At 41.5% G+C, this 8,306-nt stretch overlaps 1 non-coding gene across 1 annotated transcript; it reads left to right on the plus strand.

Annotated features, from left to right (window-relative positions):
* The first annotated feature begins 6,444 nt into the window (after window positions 1-6,444).
* Window positions 6,445-6,548, plus strand: LOC119351520. The gene has a single exon (XR_005170004.1). It is a non-coding gene; the product is annotated as a small nucleolar RNA R71 (small nucleolar RNA).
* The last annotated feature ends 1,758 nt before the right edge of the window (window positions 6,549-8,306 follow it).

Consider the following 8,306-nt stretch of genomic DNA (forward strand, 5'->3'; position numbering starts at 1 on the left):
AAACATTATTTAATGGTTCCATTGCTGCAAGCCTACCATCGAGATGGATTTGACTTACCAAGTCATATGTTGTTGATTGCATTATGCCATCAAAGTCAACTCCCTTTCTCAGCCAAAGACTATAAACATCAACATGTCAGCACAACCCTATTCACTCAGACTCCAATTTATAAGAGAAGATAATATTAGCTAAACAAAATCTCAATGCCTCAAAGACGCTTGATGTCCCGCTGTCAATGTTTGTTCTCTCTTTTTGGGTGGTCCTCCCTAGTAGACCGCGCTAGTTGTGAGTCCATCACCCTTTTAGACTTAAACTTTTCCTTCTCCGCTTTGCTAAATAACTCATTAGCAATTCCCAGCTTGCCATGTGGCATCCAACCTGCTACTTCATAGATGATTTGTCCATCTAAATATGGGTGCTCATCTTCCCAATTTTATCCATGGGCATTTGTCATTGCCTTATCAAAATACTCCTTTAAAATTTTAAAATTAATGGTAAACTACATTGTTATGCACATAGTTTTCATGATGATTATAATGAACTAAGTCGCAAGATTTTACTAACCCACTGATCAACAGTTCTTTGACTGCATACCAGCTCTTGATCAATCCCTTGATGCAATTTGTACATGTGAAGCCAAGCACCTAAAATTCTAGGGTATTTCCTGGTTTTGAGTTTCTGAATTTAAAGAGTGTGACGCATCATCCAATGTAAATGAAACTTTCTTATTCAATGGAAGCAGAGAGATGCTTGAGGAAAATAGAGTACCAAAAATTGATGTGTGGCAACAACATTCTTCGCACCACTAAACAATGGAAGACAAGTCTGTTCCTCTGGATGGTTAAAGATAACCCTCTAAATTCAGCACTACTCTAGTGCTCACATAGTAGATGCCAACCAACATCGGTACCAAACTCAACCCTTTACAAAAATTAAGGCTTCCTTCGTTGGCCATTGGTTACCGTCCTCGTCCACTAATGTTAGTTCTAGAGGCAAATGTCCCTTCTTCTTTAATATTTGATGGCGGCCGCCTTTTCCTCATGTAGCATTGCTACCTCTTGAGCACTTCGTTGGTTTTCCCTTGAAGAGGAAAGGGTGATGCAGCAAAGTAGCGTAAGTATTTCCCTTAATTTTTGAGAACCAAGGTATCAATCCAGTAGGAGGCTACACGCAAATCCCTCGTACCTACACAAACAAACAAGAACCTCGCAACCAACGCGATAAAGGGGTTGTCAATCCCTTCACGGTCACTTGCAAAAGTGAGATCTGATAGAGATAATAATAAGATAAATATTTTTGGTATTTTTATGATATAGATTGGAAAGTAAAGATTGCAAAATAAAATAGATTGGAAACTTATATGATGGAAAATAGACCCGGGGGCCATAGGTTTCACTAGTGGCTTCTCTCAAGATAGCATAAGTATTATGGTGGGTGAATAAATTACTGTCAAGCAATTCATAGAAAAGTGCATATTTATGAGAATATCTAGGCATGATCATGTATATAGGCATCACATCTGCGACAAGTAGATCGAAATGATTCTGCATCTACTACTATTACTCCACACATCGACCGCTATCCAGCATGCATCTAGAGTATTAAGTTCATAAGAACAGAGTAACGCATTAGGCAAGATGACATGATGTAGAGGGATAAACTCAAGCAATATGATATAAACCACATTTTTATCCTCAATGGCAACAATACAATACGTGCCTTGATGCCCTGCTGTCACTGGGAGGACACTGCAAGATTGAACCCAAAGCTAAGCACTTCTCCCATTGCAAGAAAGATCAATCTAGTAGGCCAAACCAAACTGATAATTCGAAGAGACTTGCTTCTGGACAAAGGAAGTCAGTCAGGGGAGCCACGAGGGGCCCACGAGGGTGGGGGCGTGCCCACCCCCTGGGGCGCGCCTCCCTGCCTTGTGGCTTCCTCGTTTGCTTCTTGACGTCCACTCCAAGTTTCCTGGATTGCGTTTGTTCCAAAAATAACTCTCCCGAAGGTTTCATTCCGTTTGGACTCCGTTTGATATTCCTTTTTTGTGAAACACTGAAATAGGCAAGAAAACAACAATTTGGGCTGGGCCTCCAGTTAATAGGTTAGTCCCAAAAATAATATAAAAGTGCTTAGTAAAGTCCATTAAACATCCAAAATAAGTAATATAATTGCATGGAACAATAAAAAATTATAGATATGTTGGAGACGTATCAAGCATCCCCAAGCTTAATTCCTGCTCGTCCTCAAGTAGGTAAATGATCAAAACAGAATTTTTGATGTGGAATGCTACCTAGCATATTTCTCAATGTAATTTTCTTTATTGTGGCATGAATGTTCAGATCCAAATGATTCAAGATAAAAGTTTAATATCGACATAAAAGTAGTAATACTTCAAGCATACTAACAAGTAATCATGTCTTATCAAAATAACATAGCCAAAGAAAGCTTATGCCTATAAAATCATATAGTTAGGCTATGCTTTATTTTTTTCACACAAAATGCTCCCATCAAGCACAACCCCGGTTTCAGTCAAGCAATTGGTTCATACTTTTTAACGCGTTTCAGCTTTTTCAACTCTCACGCAATACATGAGCGTAAGCCATGGATATAGCTGATCAATTGTAAGTGTAGAGGGGGTTTTATGCCCGAACTGCGAGTGTCGTGTTCTCCACAGGGACTAGGCGATGACAATCTTGCTCGGCTAAAGCTAGATCAGATGAAAAGGTTTTTGATATTGCAAGACAAACAAAAGTAAAGCAAGTTTGTTCCAGAAAATCATTGACAAATAAAATGTACTCACTATATTTTTGGTGTTTTTATTTGTTTTACTTTGGGAACTAAAATACTAGCACAGGCAGACATGAGAAACAAGGAAAACTACAAGACACCAACACATAAATGTTTAGCAACTAGTATGAAAGAGAAGAATTAAGATCAAGGGACATGACCAGAAGTACTTCACATCACAAGCATATATATATTCACACGTACATAGCTAACACAGGGACTAAGAATTAAAGATGTTCAAACAACTCATTTAACAGAGAGCACAAACAACACAAATTGATCGCAATAGGTAATCACAATATCATGGGAAACTAACTGACAGAAAATTCACATATATTGAAATAGTAAAACAGATTACCAATTATCAAGTCTCCACTCTAAATGTTCACAGAAATTACACACACACACACACACACATGTACACGCACAAAAACGGTTCTAGTTCTTGCAAATCAACAGAATACATCCAGACAAGGACAAGTCCGAATTTCACAGGAACCCGCTCACATCTAATACATAGAAATTTCAGAGAGGGAGAGAGAACAGTAGCGAGTGTTGGAGAAGGAGAAAGTGATTCAGAAGAAGCAGGGAAGCAGCGAGGTAGGCGAAGAAGAAGCAGTAGCAGAGGTACAGAGAGAAGGAGCAGCAAGAAAAGTTGGGGACCGGCAGCAGGAAGTGAAGGGGAAGGAGCAGCAGGGGGACGTTGGGAGGAGGAGAGGTTCAGAGAAGAGCTTCGGCAAGGAAGAGCAGCAGGGGGCGCAGGAGATGAAGAGCAGCAACAGCTTTAGGGGAAGCAGAGTAGGAGAAGCAGATAGAGGAGCAGCAGCAGGGGCGTGGGAGAAAGCAGCAGCAGTTGGAGGCGCGTGGGGGATCAGACGCCGGCGACCCCAATGGCTGGTCCAGGGCGTGAGTAGCAAGGGCAAGCAGCAGGGAGAGGTGGATGGGTGGTGTGGCGCTGGTGGATGGAGGTGATGGTGGTACTGGGTGTTGTTAGTGTAGTGGATGGAGACTGCTGGCGCACCACCATACCGGCCTGGCCGTGGCGGCGGCCGGAGGTGGAGAAGGAGGGATGAGGGAGAGAGATGTGTGCCAGGCCCGATGGGGAATGGAGCCGATCTAGGGATTTTGATCCCCTCCTGATCCGCAAACTTTACACATTATCCCTCCTCCTTCTCTTCTTTCTTCAGAAGAAGGTCCTCTCACTTCTTTAGCAAGCCCCCTGGTTACTTCTTTTCATCTCACTCAAGTATCTTCTTCCTTCTCTTCTTTTCTTCACTCTTCTCGATAACCACCTAGACAGAATCGTGACGATTATTGGTGCCTTTGCGCACATTTCTGCAAGATATACCAAAGACTAGTAAATGTTCTTTTTTTATGATTATCAAGCAATATTCAATCAATCATGGCAAGAATGGACAGATATATCACGATAGATGCTACATTTGAGTACCAAAATTATATATGTGAAATATACTTATGAAGTTCCCCCACACTTAAATCTTTACTTGTCCTCAAGTAAAGGCATATGACAAGAACAAGATAGTGAATAGTGAGCTGACTAGAGAATACCAAGTGAAGTAGATCTCTAAACAGTGCATGCTTTGGACTTAGCTAGTGAAAATTAATGGGTAGGAGTGCTTCAAAGCGGTAAGATACTAGTAAGCATGACCATTTTAAACTTTTACAATGATAAAAGAGGATCAACAAGTTTAAATGATGACTGCGCCAAATGGTTCCTAAAGAGAGCATGATCCCGAGAACAAAAAGAACTGGAATTAAATCTCTTATTTGCAGAAATATGACTTTGTGGTTGAACCACTTATTGAATTTGAAAGAAACACACATATTATTTTATTAGTCTCACCGAAGGAACATACCACCGATCCCGAGAACATGGTATACACCTGGCTTAACCAATTTTTATTAACTTTTTTGTTTGTCTCCCCAAAGGAACATACCACCGATCCCGAGAACATGGTATACACCTGGTTCGACAATTACATTTTTATTATTATTAATTACTGCCCAAGCTAACCCAATTTCACATGCCACCGATCCCGGGAACATGACATGCTACTGTAGGTAGCCAGACTTGTTTATTCATTATTACTTATCTTAAATGAACAACGCATAAGAGCAAAAACAGGAATCATCACTTCTCCATGTCTGGTTCACATCCTATCGATCCAGGGAACATAGCATGCTAATCCATAGTGGTTAGGTGATTGCTCTCAATGGGAAGACACTTGGCACAAATTCAGCATCTAAACGTGGTGATCTAGGTGTATCGAGGTAAAAGCAGAACATGATTAAGTTTTCTAGTGTACTAGGGATTTGAGCACTCAAAACTAGTAACTTTCACTAATTTCAGCAAAGCAAGCAATATGTAGATCACTAGTTTACATGGCATTCAACAATCAGTTCGCATATTCTCATCAAGCACCATATGTCAAATAAAATTCAGTGGGGCAATATTTAAGACATGGCTTAAGCAACCCAAATAACATTTGATTTCAGCATGTATCAATGGATGATATACTCAGAATGGGTCATGAAACAGCTCACCGGGCTTTATATAGGAAGTAGCACTCGCTCAACGCTCTCTAAACTGCAGCTCTTCTGTTTTTGCTTCTCTATCCCCATGCCTGCTCCAGCTTCACTCGTCTTCGCGTGTGCCCATTGCTTCTCCTCATCACCATGCCGTGAATCCACCAGGATCCCAGGGAATGTCATCTCGAACTCGGTTAACTCGCAGTAAATGGTACACAAGCATCAACCTGAAAGAACACTCAACAACCAAGCCAATACAAGTGATAGAGAGAATGCCCTCTAAGTCATCGATAGAGTACCCTATCATATAAGTATATCTATTGATCAAATCAGGAACATGTATCAACAATAAGTCACATGGGGCATAGGCAATATCAGCGATATGACATGTCTTGTCCAGAAAGCTGAGATCATACCTGAGATAGTTAGGAAGAAGCTTCAGGACTACCTCAATTGAAGATACCAAGTGAGGTGTGATAGTAGAAATTTCAACCGGACTCGTGTCAACAAGTGAAATATTAGAGCTTGGCTTCTTGACATCTAGAGCAACCTCATCATAATCAACAATGAAGGTTTCCATCTCAGGCTCAAGTGTTGAGGAATCGATGTGGCTAATGTCATCAAAGGTGAACTTCTCCATGTCTGGTTCAGGCAGCACATGATTTATATCAACCACAGGTGACTCCTCAATATCAAAGGTAACTAACTGCAGCTCTGGTTCATCCACAAAAGAATCATCACAATGCAAAACTGAATCTCGAACACTAGTATTCATATGATCTGCAATGTGTGTGTCAACTAGGCTAGTGTCATCATCGTCAAAGATAATCCATGAAAGCTCAATCTTGTCACACAGAGAAACTGGTTCTGGCTTTTGTGTAAGACATTCTTGCTGAGGTTAAGTGTGGTGACAGCAAACCAACAAATCTGAGCTGGGTCTCTCACTCTACCACTGAAGTTGGTGGAAAGCTATGCTCTCAATCAGCAAAAAGGCATCATCAAGTGTCTTGTTTATAATAGCTCCACCCGCTGCCATATTGACGTAAGCTCGAGTGTCCAAAGTCAACCCTCTATAGAATATCTGCAGTTCTAACCATCTCTCGAGCCCATGATTAGGACATCTCCTGAATAAGGCTTTGTTTCTCTCCCAAGCATCATACAAGCTCTCACCTTCACGTTGGATGATATTGAAGATCTCATCTCGAATTGCAAACTGCTTGTGTAGTGGGAAATATTTATCCAAGAAAGCTTGTGATATCTCGTTCCAACCAAATGATCTTGATGGCAAGGATCGATACCAAGCACGAGCATCATCTCGGAGAGAGAATGTGAATAGCATGCACTTGATAACATCTTGAGGAACTCCATGGTACTTTACTGTATCTGAATACTCCAGGACTCGGAGCAAGTGCTCGTAAGGATCTTCAATAGGCAACCCTCCAAACTGATGTTGTTGAACCAAAGCAATAAGACCAGGCTTTAGCTCAAAATTTTCAGCCTCAAAAGACGGCCAAAGTGGCCCTGTGAAATAGCATTGGCTGCTTGGCCTCCAAACATCACGAAGCATCGCCATATGTCCACCAAGTGTAACTATCAATCAACCTGCAAATAGTTCAGATTTCCTACGCACACTCATAAACAGTAAATACTAGTCAGAATGTTAGTATCCTAATAAGCCGAAGCAACAAGAAGGAAAAAATATAAAAGAAACACAGAAAAATAAATACATGATGAATTAAACACGAAACTAAAATAAACCTAGTCTATAGCTAACATAATCGCTCGACGCTAGTCCCCGGCAACGGCGCCAAAATGATCAATTGTAAGTGTAGCGGGGTTTTTACGCCCAAACTGCGAGTGTCGTGTTCTCCACAGGGACTAGGCGATGACAGTCATGCTCGGCTAAAGCTAGATCAGACGAAAAGGTTTTTGATATTGCAAGACAAACAAAAGTAAAGCAAGTTTGTTCCAGAAAATCATTGACAAATAAAATGTACTCACTATATTTTTGGTGTTTTTATTTGTTTTACTTTGGGAACTAAAATACTAGCACAGGCAGACATGAGAAACAAGGAAAACTACAAGACACCAACACATAAATGTTCAGCAACTAGTATGAAAGAGAAGAATTAAGATGAAGGGACATGACCAGAAGTACTTCACATCACAAGCATATATATATTCACACATACATAGCTAACAGAGGGACTAAGAATTAAAGATGTTCAAACAACTCACTTGACAGAGAGCACAAACAACACAAATTGATCACAATAAGTAATCAGAATATCATGGGAAACTAACTCACAGAAAATTCACATATATTGAAATAGTAAAACAGATTACCAATTATCAAGTCTCCACTCTAAATGTTCACAGAAATTACACACACACACACACACATGTACACGCACAAAAACTGTTCTAGTTCTTGCAAATCAACAGAATACATCCAGACAAGGACAAGTCCGAATTTCACAGGAACCCACTCACATCTAATACATAGAAATTTCAGAGGGGGGGGAGAACAGTAGCAAGTGTTGGAGAAGGAGAAAGTGATTCAGAAGAAGCGAGGAAGCAGCGAGGTAGGCGAAGAAGAAGCAGCAGCAAAGGTACAGAGAGAAGGAGCAGGAAGAGAAGTTGGGGAGCGGCGGCAGGAAGTGAAGGGGAAGGAGCAGCAGGGGACGTTGGGAGGAGGAGAGGTTCAGAGAAGAGCTTCGGCAAGGAAGAGCAGCAGGGGCGCAGGAGATGAAGAGCAACAATAGCTTTAGGGGAAGCAGAGTAGGAGAAGCAGAGAGAGGAGCAGCAGCAGGGGCGTGGGAGAAAGCAGCAGCTGTTGGAGGCGCGCGGGGGATCAGACGCCGGTGACCCCAATGGCTGGTCCAGGGCGTGAGTAGAAAGGGGAAGCAGCAGGGAGAGGTGGATGGGTGGTGTGGCGCTGGTGGATGGAGGTGATGGTGGTACT

The sequence above is a fragment of the Triticum dicoccoides genome, chromosome 1B, assembly GCF_002162155.2.
Source record: "Triticum dicoccoides isolate Atlit2015 ecotype Zavitan chromosome 1B, WEW_v2.0, whole genome shotgun sequence".
Classification (NCBI taxonomy): Eukaryota; Viridiplantae; Streptophyta; class Magnoliopsida; order Poales; family Poaceae; genus Triticum; species Triticum dicoccoides.